The sequence below is a fragment of the Hyla sarda genome, chromosome 7, assembly GCF_029499605.1.
Source record: "Hyla sarda isolate aHylSar1 chromosome 7, aHylSar1.hap1, whole genome shotgun sequence".
NCBI classification, from domain to species: domain Eukaryota; kingdom Metazoa; phylum Chordata; class Amphibia; order Anura; family Hylidae; genus Hyla; species Hyla sarda.
Genome location: NC_079195.1, coordinates 175,398,938 through 175,420,722, shown reverse-complemented (window position 1 = coordinate 175,420,722; position 21,785 = coordinate 175,398,938). Strand labels below are relative to the sequence as shown.

The 21,785-nt window shown below is 39.3% G+C and overlaps 1 protein-coding gene across 6 annotated transcripts in view; it reads right to left on the bottom strand.

Moving 5' to 3' along the window:
- Positions 1–21,785, bottom strand: part of ZMIZ1 (zinc finger MIZ-type containing 1) — a 348,947-nt gene that overhangs the window by 260,680 nt on the left and 66,482 nt on the right. For all 6 annotated transcript variants that reach the window (XM_056531358.1, XM_056531360.1, XM_056531359.1 and 3 more), the window contains exon 2: positions 11,927–12,069. The gene's annotated coding sequence lies outside the window, so the exon portion shown is untranslated. The remainder of the gene's footprint in view (positions 1–11,926; positions 12,070–21,785) is intronic.

Sequence of the window (21,785 nt, the reverse complement as noted above, 5' to 3'; positions counted from 1 at the left end):
GAGCTATGATTGGCTAAGCTCATCAGCTATGATTGGCTAAGTCCATCAGCTGCCAGGCCAGCAGGAGTCCAAAGTCTGTGCAAGAGATGGGGGGGGTGACTGACACCTAGTGGCAGCTTTTTTAAACTCAAACGTAGAAAATTATTTTGTTTTTAAACAAATTAAATTAGAACGTTTTTATTTACCATGAGGAGTGCAATAGCAAAAACGAGGTTTAATGAGAGTGCCCATTTAAGAAGCCATTGTATTAGATGTACAACCATTCATCTGACAACATGTAATTCTACATTTTAACTGCAGATCTGTTTCCAGGGGTGCTGTGCTGGGATAGCTGTTCCCTTTGGCAGTAACACTTTTAATATGGTGGTCTTTAGTTGAACTGTCCGTTTAATATATATTCTCAGAGTATTCAGCACAGAAGGCTGATTACACCAAGCTAGTCTCCTTCCATTAAAATTCATAGTGTAAGCAAAGTCCTATCAATCCATCAAACATTTATTCTTGAAATTAGAGTATATTACTGTATGTAGTGTAGAAGTGTGTCACCATGCATATATCTTACTACAGCGTAAAGGTGTTAAATGTGAGATAACAATAGGGACAAGGCCTTACGAGATCTAGGTAAGCACAAAATGGCAGCTGTAAGGTGACACATTGTTCTGTCTGTCCGCAGTCCTCCTCCTTCCTCAGAGAGAGAAAGCACTGCCAGGTTCCGAACACTAACCAGCCTGCGTTTAATAGTAGCTTGATATACAGCGCTGCAGATCACAGAATGGCAAGAGCCTTGATGAAAGGACTCAAGGGCTTGAGGCAATGGTGCATTGAAAAACAGCTGAATAAATGAGGGGGAGAGACAGAGAGATTTCCAATTAACTCTTGAAGTGCTCCAATACTGAAAAGTGAAAAGCAAGTGATACTGTATAATGCCAGCAAAACTCGTAAGGAATCTCTCAGAGGCAGCAAATAACAGACTTCATTTTCTAAATATTGTTCTTCCAGGTCATAACATTAAAAAGGAAAAACTTTTGGTTTAGAAAAATATTTTTTATATGCTGTAATAGGACATTTTTGGCTAAAAGAGGGGTCTGACGCCATTTACTAACGTAAAAAATCAGGTTTAGGGGAGTCACAGTCAGATGGCTCTGTCTAGAATAAAAAGATGGCTGGGGAAGGAATCCTGAATACTAGAACTGCACTAAAATTAAACAGAATAATGTGATATACTATGAGACATAATATGATTGTAATACATTTGCCAAATAGTAGACCATTCAATGAGCAGCTTCCAATGTTTGATAGTAAAAGAAAAAGTTGTCGTGTCTTTTCACTGGAGTTTTCAAAAGCATGCTTTTGCTTAAAATACTCATAACAGCAAGTTGTTCAGTTCTTTCATTTTTTTTGTTGTGGTGCTACTCAGGAGTTGCCTGGTTCTTAACCCCATCCCCCATCAGCCTCTGCTGTCTTAGGAGGTGATTGAATCTCATCTCTAAGCCCTGACTTCTGATGTCTGTCATCACCTCTGACCAGCCCTTCATCACATTCTCCATTTTATACATATATCATGCTACCTTGTAGTGAACAATGCCACAAGCAGAGGAGCAGACATGGAATGACTGAAGCAGGTGCTGCAGATTTACTGACTGCAGAGCAATAATCTGCTAAGTACTGTAATGTTCTGCAGAAGCTCTGAGTGGGAAAACTGGCATGGTGCTGTGGAAGGAAAGCAGACAGGGTGGGAGGATTGTGATGAACTGAGGGAAAGTAATGCATTTTGGGAATTGTAGTCCTGAGCAACTGCTCAACCAAGAAGTACAATGATTACCTAAAATGGGAAGAGAGGACTATAGACCCATACAACAAATAGATTTTGGGTGGCTTCAGGACCGGGGAAGACAGACAAATAATGCTATATGCTTCTGCAGCATTTTCTTTTTTAACTTTATGTAAGAATACCCCTTTCAATGAAAGCCAAAAGGGCCAAACACCCGTATGCTCAGGAAACCTTCCTAAGGCTGCATTCACATCTCGGTTTTACACTTTGGGTGCTGGATGCGGCTGGGGGAGGGGCAAACTGGGCTCTCCCGTAACCCAGCCGGACCAGCGCTGAACTCCATTCACTTTAATGAGCCGACCAGAGTCAAACGGTGACTACGGTCGGCTCATTTTTGACCCGTATCCCGTTTTGTGACCTGACTCATTAAAGTGAATGGAGTTCATCGCTGGTCTGGCTGGGGTACGGGAGAGCCCGGTTTGCCCCTCCCCCAGCCGGATCCAGCACCCGTAGTGTAAAACAGAGATGTGAATGCAGCCTTATACAAAGTAACTTCTAGCAATTATGGGAGATAGGCGTTATACAGGGAAGTTAACATTATAGTCACGTTATTCTATAGAACTCTACCACATATCCCTTTATGTCTCTATATTTAAATTAAGGTGCACCTAACATATGATTCATATTGTGCATTGATACTGGGGTGTGTTTTAGGGATTTTAATCTATCCCACTTATTTTTCACATTTTTATGGAATTAAAATTAACATAAGGGTTTTGTTTTCTTAAGAATAGGGATGTTTGTGGCCCTTTGAACCAAGTGATGTTATAGTGATTTTGACAATTCTCCCCTCCCCTTAGTGGGGGTTCTTTCTGGGTTGGAATCCCCCTTTAATGAAGTCAGAAACTGTTCCAGCAGAAAGGACAGCAGATGCTGCAATGACTAGGGCTGCAATGATAAATTGATATTAGTGATAAAAATCGATAATGGAAATCGTTGTCGACGATTTTCAATATCCATTCATTGGTTGTTGGGGGCCTCGCCTTGGTCGTTAGGAGGGTCTGGCCTCGTAATAAAGTATTTCTACTATTTTTACTACTTTCCCAGCCATTTAGCCCAAGTCTTTCCTTAAGCTAAGTTCACATTGCCATTGTGCTCCTTTCTGTTAAGGGTCTGTTTGGGGTCAGAACACAACAGACTGCACTGGGTCATGGCGGATCCCATTGACTTAAATACTATCAGTCGGAGATCTGGTAGAATCACTAAAATGAATGGGTGATTGGCGAAAACTGCCGATGGAAATCCACATAGGAACATCCCAATGGAAATGTGAACGGAGCCTTACCTACCGGTGCCTCTGGGTGCTTTTTGAAGATGCTGCTGGCCTGCAACACCTGCAGCCTACCTCCAAGCACCGCTGCCTGAACAGCAGTCCGGAAGCAGCGCGGCCTCCTTGTCCTTGGCACCTCAGGTCACAAGAAGCCAAATGCTCCGGTCTCCATCATTCATGCAGTGACAGTTCTTCCTGGTGCAGGGAGGATGGCCATCATGAAAGTCTGTAAACTGTTCCTTTTCCCCTGCAGCAAGGCTCATAGCTTAACTCTTCAGGTGCTTTTGCCTCTTTTCTTCCCTATTAACCCTTAAGTTGCTGACCCTTAGCGCTTACCCTTTGTTAACCCTTCAGGTGCCGTGCCCTTTATTTTCCCCTGTTAACTTTTCACAATGTGGTCCTCACTTCCTCCCATTAATACTTTCCTGGTCCTCTAACCCAATTTTCTATTATCAGATTAATCAACGAATCCTACCAATAATCGACCATCTAATTGGTTTTCCAAATAATTGTTAGTTGCAGCCCTACTGAGGGCCCTGCTGGTAAGCAACTGGTATGGTTTGCAAATCTGTGGGTAAAACTTCAAATTTGTGTAATCATAAATAAAAACCATTTTGCAGGTAAATAGAGTGGCCAATAACAAAACATTTGTAAGTCATGGCAACAAGCAGCACAGCACATTTTTTTGGCTATACTGTAGCTGCCCATGAGCTGCTCCCTTCCTAAATTCTTCCTTTATATTCCATTTGCATATGCTTCTGGCTATGGCACAAGAAAATTCACCAAAAACTGTCACAATACTGCATTTCTAGACTACGAACATTAAGAGTATCAAAGTTACTACAATCTACTTCAAAAAGGTGAATGAAGTGAATCAGACTTAGTCTTGGGACATAAAAGGTTTTTAGGGGGGGGAAAAAAAGATCTTTTTTCTAATCATAGATAACAAATAGCAAGACCCATACTTGAAATAACCAAACTGGGGTGCAGTACATGACATAAAAACATGGTTTATTCTCTGTTAAATGTAAGAAACTATTCTTTTCTAGTTTGACAAGTAAAAAAATCTATTTTTTCTACAGCTGCTCCATTGACCTCTTTCGTAAGGTCAGGACTAGAGAGGCCATATTGGATCATTGTCTCTGCCAACTTCTCTCAGAGCGTGCGCATAATAAATTCATCATATATTGTTAGGACATGCCAGGTCTCCAGAACTTCTTTGCTAATTGAGACACCACATTAGTTCGACAAGGGAATCAAACGCCTGTACAATAGTTAAGCATAAGTGACAGCAATTGACATGAAGCTGGGGATTCACTGTCATATAAAATTGACAGACAGACAATCTACACAGTGCAGGATGGTAACCGTAAAGTATCATCAGAAACGTTTTTTCACCACCAGCGCTAACTGCTTTTCTGTAGAACAAGCTAATGGAATAACATAACTTAAAAAAAACACATAGTAAATTGTTATATTATCATAATGTTATTTATATTCTTGCCAAGCCTGGGACATTGTAAATATCACTTTGGTTAGCCCTGAAATTGTTCCTAAATTTTCTTACCTTGAGAGCTACAGTTTGGTGCGGATACCGAATGATGGTCAGGAGCTACAGTCATCCCAAAGGACACATATAACCAATATAAAAATAGAAAACAACTACAAACTGTTACAAAGAACAATATGGTACCTGAAAACATAATTTTTCCCCATTACCTGCCCTCCTCTAGTAAAGTTGTGTAGTCAGATGATACAGATCACAAGAATATGGCAGAAGGCAAATAATATGTTGGGGGAGGATTTAAGGAGCCATGTTCACGGACCCATAACCTAGGCACTAGGCATAGTATTAAAACTATTAGTCCCAATAAATGATGCCTCCATATTCAAATTTAAAGAGATTTTCCACCATTTTATGGCATATTCTGTAATCGAGCATAGTTAGTAACTATCTGGCACTTTTCAAGTGTCGGATGGTTGCATTAGCTGGCATCAGACTCACCCCAACTGATTTGGTGGGAGGGGTGGACAGGGGACTTAGGTCACTAAACCATAATTGCTGCATTCTAGCTCTTGGGGCCCAATACAAAAAGTTTTAGAAGTAAATAATTCAATTCCAACTCCGTAGCATATAACTATCTGATTCAATTATTTTGTCAAACTGTATAGACAATAGACACATAGAGCCTTCGTACATTCAATATTTATTGAAGAATTTTTAGTTGCTGATTTTAATCAATACAATACAAGTTATTGGGGTTTTACTAAAATAAATAAGTATAGTGTAAAAAAAATCAAAAAAAATTTGAACATTAGAAAATCTGCAGCAAGCTCTATTTGTTGCAGATTTCACCCTCTGTAAGATGTTACATGTGGATTTTCCATTTTTTTATTTTTTCTATAAAGCTGTGTGAACACAGCCTATCACTGTATATTAACCCTTAGCCTACAGTATAGAGCCCGTATAGATGGGTCTTGTGCAGCAGATAGCGCTAATTTATATTACAAAATATAATATCTGCCAATGAACGCACATTTGATGACCCTTTTACGCAGACAGATTATTGGAAACAAGCGTTCCTAGAAACACTCATTTGTTCAATAATCTGCAATAGTCTATGAAGACACAAGCTACATCATAACACAACCTGTAGCTGCCTTGATAGATTTACATGAAAATCCATGAGAAACCAGAAATTTCCTTTGCTGTCTGTAATTATATTTACCCTGCCAGGCTCGGCATAGGTAAACCTAAGCAAACAGTAGCTCGATTTATTGATTTCTAAGTAAAAATATTAAAAGAAAATTATAGGTAACAGACATAGGTAAGCAATGTATTCCATCTCTGAATGTATATTCAGAGTCGAGTAGATCTAGTGAATGGCTGAGCTCTACCAGTACAGAGGTGTAATCACACACTCACATTAAATATTAAAAACAGGTTTCAAATGTGGCTCACTGCACAGGAAAAAAAAATTATCTCCACAAAGGAGAGCCAAAAAAGGGTCACAAAACTGTATTAAACTAAAGAAAACATTACATAAGGGCACAAACTTTTATCACCAGTTCCAGCTGTGGAGAGTCCTTTAAAACATTTCTCTTAGTATAAAGGTTGCGTTCTTAAACTTGCATATTCTATATAGTGATATGCCATGTTTTCTTTTGGGCAGAAAAATCTAAATTGAGAAACTTTGCTATCTTTTATTGACAACACATTTAGATATACTAGAAGCATGTGCTGCAGAAGTCTCCTGTATCAAGCCCAAACCTCCTTATATCTCACATCGTGAGTTAAACTTATGGCTTATAACAAGGAGTTTCATTCATTTGCCTCTGTAAATACTCCTGACGGAGCTATATTTACTACTAAAGGAAAATGGCAGTGATAATACACATTTGTGACAAGCCGGCAGAAACTACGGCGATATTCACAGTTATTTTTAGCCTGTCACCTTTCGCGCTTCTTCACGTAAAACAGAGATTACACCTGGTGAAGGTGCTAATGAGACTGCATAAGGCAAGTCCAAAAATACTGAGAGGGAGCGGCATTCAGACAGACTTCACTCAAGCGTATTCATTGATCAGGCAGTTTAGGGAAGCGCTACAAATTGCTGTTGTGTGGTCATAACGACTTCTGAGGGAGGCGATGAAATGGTCTGTCCTATGAAATGGGCAAACATTTCAGAGCTTATGAATAAAGGCAAACTAATAATTCATTAAATACAAGAAGAAAAAAAAGGAAGAGAAGGTGGTATGTGGACAATTACAAATGGTATGCTCTTCCCTGGCAGACTGTTAACAAATATCTGTAGGGGTCCGCCAAAGCATCAGCACTGAATCAGCATAGAATTGAAGAGGAGGTGCTTACAGTTTCTTAATATTTTACTATTTTAAAACATTTGCAACTTTTCTTTTTTTTTTCTTAACTATTGGGCGTGTAAGGTATTTCTTAAAACTTAACGGGTGTTGTGGACTTCTATTACCGCTAAGCACCCTGCAAGTGTGGCACCATTGGGCTGGTTGGGCCCTGCAGAACCTAGTGGGTTCCTGTATCTGGATACATTTGGACCAATATGTTTTGCTATCTTTTTTTTACTAACATAACTATACCTAGTAAAAGTTAAGTTTTTTTTTTGCAAGTCCTGAGCACAAAGTCTCTATCTTTTTTTTGATTAGATGCTGGATGTAATTTACATTATTGTGGGTTTGCGCAGTACCCTTTACCAAATACTTACGTGTCTCATTATATTTTTAAATGTAACAAAAACTTTACGTTTAATAGCATTCTAACACTGTCAGAACCAACTGAATTTTGTCACACAATGGGGGAGATTTACCAAAACCAGTTGCCCATAGCAACCAATCAGATCACTTTCATTTTTGAAAAGGCCTCTGAAAAAAGAAAGACGCAATCTGATTGGTTGCTTTGGGCAACTCAGCAACTGTTCTTCTGGACAGGATTTGATAAATCTCTCCCAATGTGTAGTAATATTCTACATTGACAGGAATGGTAATACTCAGGTTCAGTATAAATACATTTGCAGGAGAAGTAATAAAAGGGCAGCACAATGCAGGGTTCTAAGAATAGACAATCCAGATTTTTTAATTTGTGGGGAATTCAAATATTTACAAATATTTTACCAAAATAAAATTCAAACAACACAATTTTAAGTTTCTTTTCGCATCTGCACTGGAGACTGTCATAAATTTTGATATGTTTAATTGGAAGAATACAACAGCAGGCAAACCAATTCTTCCTTGACAGACACCATGACCGTAGTGGATGGTTCCCATTATAAGTCAATGGGGTTTGTCAAGCACTGTTTGTGGCCACAGTGTTATAGATCCAGCATCCATTTTAGCTTTTCTGCTCTTATGACAAAAAGGAACAATATAATGCATAATTCAGATGTGAACTCTGTCTAATGCAAACTGGACCGAAAGCAAGATCCCATCTAACACTTTTTAATTAAACATTTACTGGAACGTGTTGACAATATAAAAAAAATGCACAGTGAAGTAATTGTATGTAAACTTTACATGGAAAGAAGTGAAATAATAACATATTCAACCAAATGAAATGCCCCCAAGTAGCCAGGATACTAATAAAAACAAGATACAATGATAAAGCAGCTTTGTTATGCTTTATCTAGCAAGAGTTAATACAACTACGATAGCATTTTAATGTGCTCTTCTGTGTGCATGTGTCCATCTGGTCCACAATAGCTGCAGATGTCAAAGTCTGATGTGCTCTAAGCCGTCTCATTTCACTGTCAAAAACAATCAGTAATGTAAAAGTGTCTTTGCACAAAACAAATCTATTGCTGCCATGCAAAAAAACATGTGACCTCTGCACATAACCGTATCCATGAGCATCTTATAACTTTCCACTGTTAGAGTGACTATAGAATTACGAAGCATAACAGTAATTATACTCTTGTACCACATAAACAGACAATTAGAAAGTATACAAGGTTTACAACGCATAGCCATATGTATATGTTTGAAAATCACAAAGAAAAATCATTCCTTACCCCCAAAATAAAAGCTCTTAACTCTTGGCCACTAGAGGTCTCACCACCAGGATAAACACAGGAAGTGGGAGTGAGGCTTAGCTATTATTATGTGCAGGAGAGAGAAAGAAAGAGGGCTGTGAGTTCCTCTCTATCCTCCAGAGGATCCACACTGCCCCTAAAAGGTAAACCAAGGCTTCTCTCATCTGAGAAGCAGATCAGGACTTAGGGCAGCCCCTTCTTTGCTGTGCTACTGTTTCTTTCACGTCTGTTCCCATAGCACTTTACAACGCCAGAGAGTACCGTATCTGCTTACCTAGCTCCCTCCAAATGCCATCTATAGTAGTATACTGTAAATTATGCAACAGCACAGTACCAGTCTATTCAGTAAAGTGTACTCTTACTAGCAGTATGTAATGGCATAATAGAAAGGAGTAGGTGCTCTCCTGACAACTGTCCCAAGCCCAGCACAACTCTGGTGCCCCTGAAGTGGAGGGAATTTAAAATGGAGGGGTGAACAGCAGTAAGAGTACTAAAATCCCCTTGACACTACTCTGATGGGCTAAACAAAAGATTTTTTTAAATCTTTTAAAACAATCGGTATGCTTCCAAAAAAAATAAAAGGAAAAAAGTACAACAGACAACATTTATACCCAGATAATAAATATCCTGGAAAATCCACATCCAAATATTAACCTTCAATATGGTAAAGATGCCACAAAGGTCCACGAAGAATAGAGAATATGTTACAATAGGGAATATTGGATAACAATTAATAAGAATGGTAATGCACTGCAAACTTTATTTTTTTGCAATTTCTTACCCCTACTGGCTTTAATGGGGGAATGAAAAAAATACAATATCACTGCGCTTTTTATCATCATCAGAAAAATAGTTTTTAGAATCCAGAAACACTCAACCTAAATATACACATGCATAGCCCGAAAGTGTTTAATGAAGTACATGAGTAGTCTCCTGGGCACAATCTAGACTCAGGTATTCCCAGAAGGGGTTAAAAGTCTCTAATTTCCAGACTGGTACACAGGATAGGCTGCCAGGCATGGTCTCATGTTTTAAACACCAGTGTTGCCCCAGAAACATCACTATTGCAAAACAAAGAGCAAGAGACAGAGGTAGAGTGATGCCAAGGGTAGATAACATGCAGAGTGCGTGGCAGCTGCATTGTATTTTGTGGGAAGCATGAAGGCTGACCTCTTGTGAAATCAATCAGTCTCTGACACCATTTAATAGTACATGTACAATCCCCACTAAGACATAGCAGCAGTGTGGGTAACGGGCCGCTAGATTAAAGGAAAAGAAGACTCAATAGGTTTCTCTTGATAGCTTTGATAGAGTCAAGAAACATCATGATCTGCTTTTGCCCATGTATAAAGAGATCCTCAAGCAGGAGCTTAAAGTAACTGGAGGTAAGAGCAGGGTCAGATTTCAGGCTTGCACTGGCCAGCAATGACGTAGACCATGTTTTGTAGATGATTTATTTCCATAAAAAAATTTGAATCTAAGCTGTCTGCAGTGGAAGCACTGAGCTAAACAAGCACTGGCGGCAGCTGTATCTGTTCCATGCTGGAGTGAAAATGTAGGAAACAGCTGCATCTCTTAAAGTGAACGTGACACCAGGCTTTGCTATCGAATATTATCTCTACTTGGTATGGAGCAGTGTCACAGAACTTTTATTGGAAATAAATACACACAATCATAAGATGTCTGGCTCCAAATCCACTTTAAAGCCTAACTTAACTGCAGCCATCCCTAAATTGCCGGGGAACTGATTTACATGGTCCTCACATTGGAAAACAAATAAAAAGTAAGCAAAACATGAACAACTCTTCAAGAAAAGCTCTAAGGCAACCCCTGTCTACATGCCCAATGGACTGCTCTGGACCAGAAGGGAGAGCTGCCAAGTCAAGTGGTGTCTCTCAATCTGGTGGACTTGGGCCATTTATCCAAATAGCTGCCATATAATACGACTGTCGTCCTGAATTTGCCAAGGCAAAGAAAAGGCTGGCCAGTGCTTCTGGAAGTAAAATAAGATTTGGCTGGTGATCTGATCAAGGAGGCTTATAAATTTAAGGAGTTGTCTGGGGAACATAAAAAGGTATTAACTCTTCTGCTCACAAAAACAACTGATTTAAAAGGGGTTGCCTTAAGCTATTTGATACGTCAGAATCCTCCAGCTTTGTGGCTGGATGAATGCAAGGGTTCAACTAAGTATGAGGATGAGAAAACACACAGTGTCATGTATGAATATGTTGGTGCATACTTTTAAAAGGTTGGAATACAAAGGATTCACAATGTAGACCAGTGATTTCCTAATGTTTACCAACATGAAACAGAGTAATTGCTACGTAACATGTTCCAGTCATGGCAAAGCAGTCCCTTACAGCCTGTCTTCCTAAAAATAGGTGGCTTTTAATAAAGCTTTCCCATTGGTGTTAGAAACGTTCCACTTCTCTTTCTTTGTTCACCCATTCCATTGTAGGCCCCTTTCATACTGCCGTTGTGCCCCGTCGGAAAAGCCCTATTAGGCACTCTTTTTTGTGTGCCTTTAACGTCCTTATCCGGATGGGGCACAACGGGTCCCGACAGATCCCATTACTATTATGGGGTCCATCGGGCACCATTGTTTTTTTGACGGGAGTAGAGGGAGAAAAATAAGTTGCATGATGTATTTTTTCTCCCGCTATTCTTCCAGTGTTCCCTGACGTCCATCGCACTGCCATGTCACAATGTCAGTGTAAAAGAAGCCTTAAAGATAAATTAGATTTTCTAGATAGAGAATGAAAAGAGAGAAAAGTGCCTTAACATTTGCTGCAGCTACAAGGTAAAGCAATTTTCTGGAGCACAGAACACATTGTAATTTAAGGTCAATATATCTAAAAATCTTTAAACCTTGGGTTTCCAGGGTCAATATACAGAGAGGCACAAAGGTAAAATCCAAAACCTGTTTCCAGAAGAACTGAGATTTTAAAATATTCTCTGTGGCAGATATGAAAGGTGCATCTCCAAATATCTAGCTGAGAAGAGATATGTGCATGCTTATTCCAAAGCAAGAAGGCTGACATGCAACATGGTGTTCTCCTTTAAAGTATGAAGTAATATAGTCACATGTAGTTTTAAGTAGCTCATAGTTTCCAGTGATGAAACCAGAAGTTGTAAGGATTATACTATCACGGGCAGTTGACAGATACATTTCTGTAGAGACATTTACCTTTTAAAATCAGCTTTCTTACTGAAAATAATAAAAGGGCAAAAGTATGCTGTAGTTACTTTGTAAGAAGTTCAACTTACTAAAGACTTCTGCTTGGAATCCTCACAAAAACTTCTTTTTATGTTTTACAAGCCACTTTATTCTGGTTTGCAGTGTAATCCAATGTTCTTATTGGCTGACCAGGTCCTAGACAGTCACATTAATTTCCTTCATTTATTGAAAGCTGTTCAGAAAAAAATACAAGAAAGTTAACATAGTTTAACATGTTGTTATTTCATACAATACTTAATATATTCAAAGATCAGATTAACCCTTAATCATTTCCTCTATTATTAGGTGGATGAACACAAGTAAATAAATGCCCCTGGTGCAGCCAAAATAACTAATACTCATCTGTCCATTTCCCTTTTCACTGCCGTTCTGACTGTGCTCAGTCGGTTTACTTCTTCCAAATCCGTCCAGTCCTTCAGAAGATATGAGCAAAAATGTATTTATGCTAATTTGCAGAAACTAGCAATGGGGGCGATACCATGACTATTAGCATGGATCCATCTTCTGAACGGCTGACTGATTTAGATGAGGTAAAAATAGTTGGAAATAGAGTCACCCACACTATAACCCTGTATACTCAGGTTAGTGTGGTTGATCCTCCTGAAAGTTTCCCTTTAAGACTACAAAGCAATAAAGATGATGCTTAAAGGGGTACTCTTTTTTTAAATCAACTGGTGCCAGAAAGTTAAACAGATTTGTAAATTACTTCTATTAAAAAAAATCTTAATCCTTCCTGTACTTATTAGCTGCTGAATACTACAGCGGAAATTATTTTTGAAACACAGAGCTCTCTGCTGACATCATGAGCACAGTGCTCTCTGCTGACATCTCTGTCCATTTTAGGAACTGTCCAGAACAGCATATGTTTGCTATGGGGATTTCCTTTTATTCTGGAGAGTTCCTAAAATGGAGATGTCAGCAGAGAGCACTGTGCTCATGATGTCAGCAGACAGCTCTGTGTTTCAAATGGAAAAGAATTTCCACTGTAGTATTCAGCAGCTAATAAGTACAGGAAGGATTAACATTTTTTAATAGAAGTCATTTACAAATCTGTTCAACTTTCTGACACCAGTTGATTTAAAAAAAAAAATAAATAAATAAAAAAAGTTTTTCACCGGAGTACCCCTTTAAAAGGGGTATTCTGATGGAAAACAATTTATTTTAAATCAACTGGTGCCAGAAAGTTATACAGATTTGTGAATTACTTCTATTTAAAAAAATCTTAATCCTTCCATTACTTGTCAGCTGCTGTATACTACAGAGAAAGTTATTTTCTTTTTGAATTTCCTTCCTGTCTGACCACCGTGCTTTCTGCTGACACATCTTTCCATGTCAGGAACTGTCCAGAGCAGGAGCAAATTCCCATAGCAAACCTATCCTGCTCTGGACAGTTCCTGACATGGACAGAGGTGTCAGCAGAGAGCACTGTGGTCAGATAGAAAGGAAATTCAAAAAGAAAACTTTCTCTGTAGTATACAGCAGCTGATAAGTATTGGAAGGATTAAGATTCTTTAATAGAAGTGATTTACAAATCTGTAACTTTCTGGCCCAGTTGATTTAAAATAAATTGTTTTCCACTGGAGTACCCCTTTAAGGTTGATGCAACATCACTAAAAGATAATACAGCAGAGCATGAACAACAGCCATAAGTAAATATTAATGTGAAATATATGAATACAAAAATACATTTGATATTTTATTTTCTTTACATTTTTTCTCTTTTATTCTGGTGATCCACCAAGTAAACCCTTTTAAATAAATAGCAGTTATATGCTAAACTGTTTGTTACAGTGTAGAGGGCTGTTTGGACCTGATATTAAACTTTCGGGAAAGGGTGGTCACAGAACATTACTAGGTGGGAAATAAAATGTGCAGGGGGCTCTCTCTAAAACCAAAAAAAGTGTTTGTAGGAACGAGCGGAATTGGTCACACACCTTGTGGGAGCGGGCAGTTATGGTCAGAAATCCAGCTGGAGCGGGATTAAGTATACAGTCCCACGCAGGGCTCTAGTACAGTGGTTGAGGTATATCCATGCATACGCACAATAGGTTGAAATACATATGGTATAACATAACTTCAATTTAATTATTATTTTTTTTTTAAATATCTCCGTGTGTTAGCAGCCACATTAAACTATACCAGTTTTATAGGGTTTACGCTTTTGTACAACTCTCATAACTGCAAATTTTTTTAATGCAGGAATGTAATTTTTTTCTTTAGGACTGAGGACAGCAATAGACATGCCTTTCTGTTTGAGAATGGGGGTACAGATAAAAAAAATAAAAAATACAGTTTTATAAGCAAACATAAGCAGGACATAAACCAGTTGATGCTGAACTGATACAAGAAGGTCCTTAAAGAACAGTCAGCTAAACAGGAAGGATCTAGTAGACCTTGCTACTTGCATTTATAGAAATCAGGTATATGGTATTGAGTATTCATAGAAGGTAGGATGTATCGAAAAAGCCAGAGAGCGCATCAGGCTCAGGGGGTCATATTCGCTACATGAACCCTGCTAGTCACAAAAGGCAAAAAAATTCCCAGTATACAATGAATGGGCAAACTTGATACACAATATACACTGCTCAAAAAAATAAAGGGAACACTGAAACAACACAATGTACCTCCAAGTCAATCACACTTCTGTGAAATCACACTGTCCACTCAGGAAGCAACACTGATTGACAATCAATTTCACATACTGTTGCGCAAATGGAACAGACAACCGGTGGAAATTATAGGCAATTAGCAAGACACCCCCAATAAAGGAATGGTTCTGCAGGTGGTGACCAAAGTCCAGTTCTGAGTTCCTATGCTTCCTGGCTGATGTTTTGGTCACTTTTCAATGCTGGTGGTGCTTTCACTCTAGTGGTAGCATGAGACGGAGTCTACAACCCACACAAGTGGCTCAGGTAATGCAGCTCACCCGGGATGGCACATCAATGCGAGCTGTGGCAAGAAGGTTTGTTGTGTCTGTCAGTGTAGTGTCCAGAGCATGGAGACGCCATGGAGAACGTTCTGCTGTCTGCAACATCCTCCAGCGTGACCGGTTTGGCGGTGGGTCAGTAATGGTGCGCGGGGGCATTTCTTTGGGGGGCCGCACAGCCCTTCATGCTCTTGCCAGAGGTAGCCTGACTGCCATTAGGTACCAAGATGAGATCCTCAGACCCATTATGAGACCATATGCTGGTGCGGTTGGCCCTGGGTTCCTCCTAATGCAAGACAATGCTAGACCTCATGTGGCTGAAGTGTGTCAGCAGTTCCTGCAAGAGGAAGGCATTGATGCTATGGACTGGCCCGTCCATTCCCCAGACCTGAATCTGATTGAGCACATCTGGGACATCATGTCTCGCTCCATCCATTGTAGGGAGGTCAAACGGGCACGCGGAGGCCAGACACACTACTGAGCCTCATTTTGACTTATTTTAAGGACATTACATAAAGTTGGATCAGCCTGTAGTGTGGTTTTCCCACTTTGATTTTGAGTGTGACTCCATATCCAGACCTCTATGGATTGAAAAATTTGATTTCCATTGATAAATTGTGAGTGATTTTGCTGTCAGCACATTCAACTATGTAAAGATGAAAGTATTTCATACGATGAGTTCATTCATTCAGATCTAGGATGTGTATCTTAGTGTTCCCTTAATTTTTTTTGAGCAGTGTATTATAGCTAGCTTTGAGTCTACCTTGCTCTGCACAACGGGTTTGTAAAAGGTCAATTGTAAATGGCACGAATGACCAAAAAGATACTGAAAATGCAATGCACTCAGTGCATAGAACAACCAACCCATAATAGACCTTATCCAGTTCAAGGAAATAACAAAATGTAATATCCAGCAGAGGCACAATTTGTGACACAAACCTAAAAGAAGAGACTAATAAAATAACCAACAGAATCGGACGGAAATTAAGCATACAATATATGTAAGGATATGTGAACAGAGTTTTTGGCTATATTTTTTCATACAACAAACAAAAACTTTTTTTAACCTTTAAATTGAATAGGAAAACGTGTTAGTGTGCATTCAAGGCTGTGTGGGCACATAGCCTTACAGTGATAAGTGTCCCCTACAACAAAGGCTATTCATTAGTTTGCTATTAGCCTCTACACTTATTCACTATGTGTAAACAATGCTCATTATGATTGCATTGATCACATGGTAGTGTACATATATTATGGCCCTGATTTACTAAGACTGGAGTGTAGTTTTCTTTGTGCGTTTTGATTCCTGACAGATTTTTTTCCCATGGTATTTACAAATTTTTCCTATGTTTTGCATTTTTCCCTACATTTTCTTTTTTACAACTACTCTGGGCCATCGGGTTTTCCAGAGCTCAAATCCACCACATTTCATGTGGGAACATTAGCAACTATGTTGGGTTTCTTCTAACCTGTCGAAGGCACTCCCCTTTTGTCGGGACCACAACCCCTTTTTGGGTTTTTTTTTCTGGAAAATTGGAGAGTTTTGAGATGCCCTTTGAATTTTTTTGTGCGCAGATTGTTGCAACTTGTGTCGCATGCCGTGTGCAACACAATTTGTGCGCACAACCCGAGGAAAAACTTTGGGAAAACATTGGTAAATCAATGCCTAGGTCTTCATGCAAATACTATTAATCTTCACAGCTTCACAGACAACTGCTACTGTATACTGTTGAAAATGTGTTTTTAATGAAATCACAATATAAAATAATTTTCACATCTAAACATGCTGTGAACTCTTTATCATCCCTAAAGTTTGAATAGCTGAATCATTTGCATTATTGAAGCAATAGCTAATTCTTATCCACCTAGGCAGGACCATGATCCATCTGACAAAGTAACAAAATCTACATTGATTTAAAGACCGTATCATTTTCGGCTTCTTACTCTTAGAACTTTCCTGCCCTTCTACACTTCACAATATGGCACCTGTAAAACTAAGCCTTAGTCAACCTTAAAGGGGTATTCCACCCCTAGACATCTTATCCCCTATCCAAAGGATAGGGGATAAGATATCAGATCGCCGCGGTCCCCCTGCTGGGGACCCCTGGGATCCCCGCTGCGGCACCGCACTATTACAGCACAGAGCGAGTTCGCTCTGCACGTAATAATGGGTGGTACAGGGGCCGGAGCATAGTCACGTCATGGCCCGCCCCTTTCAATACAAGTCTATGGGAGAGGGCGTGGCGGTCGTCACGCCCCCTCCCATAGACTTGCATTAAGGGGACGGGCCGTGATGTCACGAGGGGCGGCGCCATGACGTCACGCTGCTCCATCCCCCTTATCTCCCGTCATTACGCACAGAGCGGGACCCTGACGATCTGATATCTTATCCCCTATCCTTTGGATAGGGGATAAGATGTCTAGGGGCAGAGTACCCCTTTAAATGACAGGACTAATTCTCTCACTGCGCTGTGAAGTCGGACTTGTGGAATCAGGATTCAGGAAATCTTCCAAATACATCTCTGGCTTGTGGAAAATTAGAGTCAGAAGTCTGGCTTACTAACTCCATATCCCCGCTCATAGAGCTTCCTAAAGTAGTTGTCCAGGGCGAAGCTTTTTGTTTGTTTTTCTATATACCTCCAGATGAGTGGTGACCCTCCATTGACAGTCTGAGTGACAGATCCTGCAAAGGCAGCACTTCATCAGAAGAAGCAGAGAGGACCAATAATTGGGCACCATTAGAATGGAAGCATACATGTAGAGTACATAGATGACCACACAGGAACGCGATCCTTTGGCAGAAGCCTCTATTAAAGAGTGAGTTTTAGCATACTGCATATGTATCTGCACTCCGTGTGATTTATCATAACATAGTAAAAAGATATGGAATTGTCATACTTTTGTCACTGTGCAACTTATTGTTGAAGCATCATGTCACAAGGTGGACTGGACTACTATAAAATTCTCAGGTCTGCAGTACTTCACTGAGCACAAACCAATAAGGTTTACCACATATACCTAAAAATATTAATTTCTTTCCCCCTTTGCACCTGCAGAAACAGGTGAAAGTTGAAATTACAGAGTACAAACTATAGAGTACGGTAAATATATTTGCACTGCCTGGAATGTCAGAACAATGGCTGTGATAACAGGAAATTATAGTACATAATATAGTATATACTGTAGAATGCGTAGGACAAGAAGCATCTTAAATGTTATGTATTTACAGGAGTCAGGTCAGAGGTGACATACATAGTCATCGTCACAACACCTCTAGTTCTAGTGCCAAAGCAGATCATCACAGCTTAAAAGGTCTTTCATGTTATGTTGACTAGGAATTTTAAAAACACACAAAGCCTCAGAGGCCAGGTTCTACACCAGTCAAAAACTACAAAACTACACTGAACTACATTTGTTGAACACTTTTAGACGTTCACCGATTTAATGCTGCCCATAGATTATAAATCTGTTATTTGGTGAAAGTTCTCCTGTATTTGTTGATTTTGCTTTTATTTGGAAAATATACATATACAAGGTACTTTTAGAAAAGTTTCCTCCTTATTTGTAGTTAAAAAAAAATCACTTTGTTATTATTAATATAATAATAATACCGACATTTCCAAAAACAAAACAGCCATTCTTTCCCTCCACCAAACCATACAGTCTATTCACATTAGTCAAGATGTACTGACTCCCACATTTATGGCTACCTGCAACATTTTTAGGAACGTTACATCACCTGTGGTAGGATTAGGCTATACAGGGATAACATGTTTGGGATATTTAGCACTAAAACATGCTACAGAACAGGATGATGGAGGTTCCTATTTTGTCCTGCTTAGAACAGGATCCTGGTGGATTCTGATAATTTTGTAAGACAGAAGTCAAAACCAACACTATGGGCATCCTGTTTTAAAGGTACCTTTTTCTCATCTTGAAAAACTGCCATAAACCATGAGCATCTTTACTAGGTTTACCGAAAGTATGCAAAGAATACATTCTTTTTAACATGATAATCTATGTATGACTTATCAGCATCCCTTTTAGGTATATGTCAGGTGTATCTAAAGGATATTGATAAATACAGTGTGAACCCAGCGTAAGACCCAAGACAAAAACACCAAAAATCTTTCTTAGCATAGAAAAATTGCTACAAATACCTTGCCGGATTACAAGAAAAAAGGAAATGCAACATACAGAAAACATAGATCAAGGTACATTGCAAAATACTTTTTTCTTGGAAAGTGAAGAAAATATTAAATTTAGGTAAATAGTAATGTGGAGTAAAAATAAAGGTTAAAACAAACAAAACAAAAATTTTTGTTTTATGCACTAGGCGAGTAAACCAATTCACTTTGTGATAAATTTCTAGTATGTCAATTTTACCCCTTCAACTCAGCGGCAAACCTATAAAATATCAACAATAAAAGGCAGTGGTAGAAGCGGCACCAGGTATCTGAAATGAGCAAAAAAGGACTACTGGGTGATGGTGGAGCAGGTAGGTAAGCAGTTAAACTTTGCAGCCGACTATAACGGAGGTGCATAGACATAAGGAAGTAGAATTATGCATATACCATAAAATAGAAAGTCTCCAGCACTCACATTAGAAATCGTAATCTCAATCTTTACTCATATGCGGGACGCTCAGAGGCGACTGCCGGCGGTTTCGCGCAGTGAGTGCACTTCATCTGGCCTACGGAGGCCAATGTTTATTTCCAGCAGTATATGTCTGACCTCCCTTCAACATTCTATTCCCCAAAAAAAAAAAATCAAAAAGCCTCATGTGCACCGATTGGCCAATAAACTTTCAGAAGCAGCTTATACAAAGGGAGCACAGAGCTGGGAAATGCCTAGCCCTCACATTGCTAACTACAAGGTCGACCTCCTCCAGGTTACCATTCCACTTAACGAAGCCTATCAGGGTTGTAGCAGATTTTTCCCTATGAATTAGTCAATGGGAACCTTCTGCCTAGATATCCATAAAATTCAGCTATAAGACAAACTAGCTGAATTTGGTATCTTGATCAGAAATAAGAACCTACTTATATATTATAGGAAATATTAAAGATTTATATTAAAAGGGAACAAGTCATCACTTATGCTGCCTGAACCTCAGCTTTTGGCTAACTCTGCAAGCCTCTTCATGTACCCAAAAGGGGAGAAATCTATCAAGTCTGGTGGGGTAGGAATAAATCTTCAGGAACCATCCCAATGACTCCTGAGTCGGGCAGCAAAATAATAATGACATAGTAATTAAAACATCGCTGTAAAGGAAAAGACCATAGCAACAAAAACTTCCAGCTCTCATTTTTAGGGGCCCTTATTTAGAGAAACACATTAGGGACAGATATCTTGGCAGTGAACAGGTTAATAATCGTCATATTTACAAATGTGTTTAAAGGATGGGGGGGGGGGTCTAAGCAAAGTACTGCTCCCAATATTTATTCATAAACCGCTAAGACATCACTAGACGTGCCATGGTTGAGAGTTTTAATTCTGTAGCAGCCCAGATATATGTTGCTCGATGAAGCTCTACCTTTTAAAGGCATTTTCTTTACACTTCATAAATAAGCACTTATTAAAAGAAAGCAAGTGCCGAGTTAATCGGGCTAGATAAGCCTTTGTAGCATATTGTAATAGAAATAATTATGCTCCTGGGACAGGGCAGGAAGTGTGTATAAATACAAGAATGGGCCACCAGGGGCATAATAAAGCAGGCAGCGCCTCTGCACACAGCCGTGAAAGGCTGGAGTACAGCACGGATGGGGAGATGCTGTCATGGACTAACCACGGCATACTCTGCAGAGATAATTCATGTTAACAAGGATTAGGGCCCTCCCATAATGCTACCTCCCCAAATGCATGTTGTAACCACATATCTATATTGCCTGCTGGCTATCCTCATTTAAAAGCAGTCAATTCAAGAAAGAGCTGGAAAATGGTAAAAAAAAATGTAATGTTAAGAGCAATTTCTATACGTGATTGAGTAAGCGATCAATCCAAACAGATACTGCAGTTTATAAGGCCAGAAATCTACGGTCTGCCTTATCAAAAATCACTCACTGCCTTCCACAGCTCTGGGGTTTTTATTATGCTGAAATGCAATATCCCAACTATGTTTAGTGCTAATCCAGCACAGCTCAGGGATATATGGCAAAAACATGGCTAAATAAATAGAAGGTAGCACCACAGATAGAAATGGCTGGGTCTCTACAACATTGGTAATTTCTGGCATTGAAAATTAAATGGATATAACATGCAAAACACAAACCACAATGTGGTGATGTTCAGGTGTCAGCAGACTAATATCTCTGCAGCAAATGAGGACAATGGAACCCATGTTTTCACGTTCCATAGGGCCCCAGTGGTCAGCAGTATTAGGCTAGGTTCACATTTGCATTAGAGCTCTGTCCAGGGCCTCTTTCACAGATTCTGCTCAATGGCAAAAACAAAAAACAAAACAAAAACCAAAGCTGGACAGTCTGTTGCACAATGGACACCAATGAATCCTTAAAGATTCCATTGACTTCAATGGCATATGTCCTGTTTCGTCTGGTGTCTGTTTAGTTAGCAGGATTTAAGCAGACTTATCTAGTGAAGTCCTGCTAAACAAACGGAATCTGCATTACAGTCCTTCGAATGGAGCTCCAAAACAAATGTAAACTTAGCCCAATAAAGCTGCGTCCACATAACACTTTTTTTTTCTAAATTAATCAGGATGGTGCAAAGAATGCCTATACTGTAGCATCCTTTTGGCAAAGACTGGAATTGTACATATAAAAAAATTTAAAAAAAAAAGAAAGATCCATCAGGACACTGTCTTGACAGGGCAGACAAAGGAGACCGTTTTAGGGTACGGTCATACACTGGTAACTAGCAGCTAGTTTCCCGCTGCTGGAAATACCCTACAAGTTACGCTACCATTCATTTCAACCCATAAAAATGAATGGTAGCATAACTCG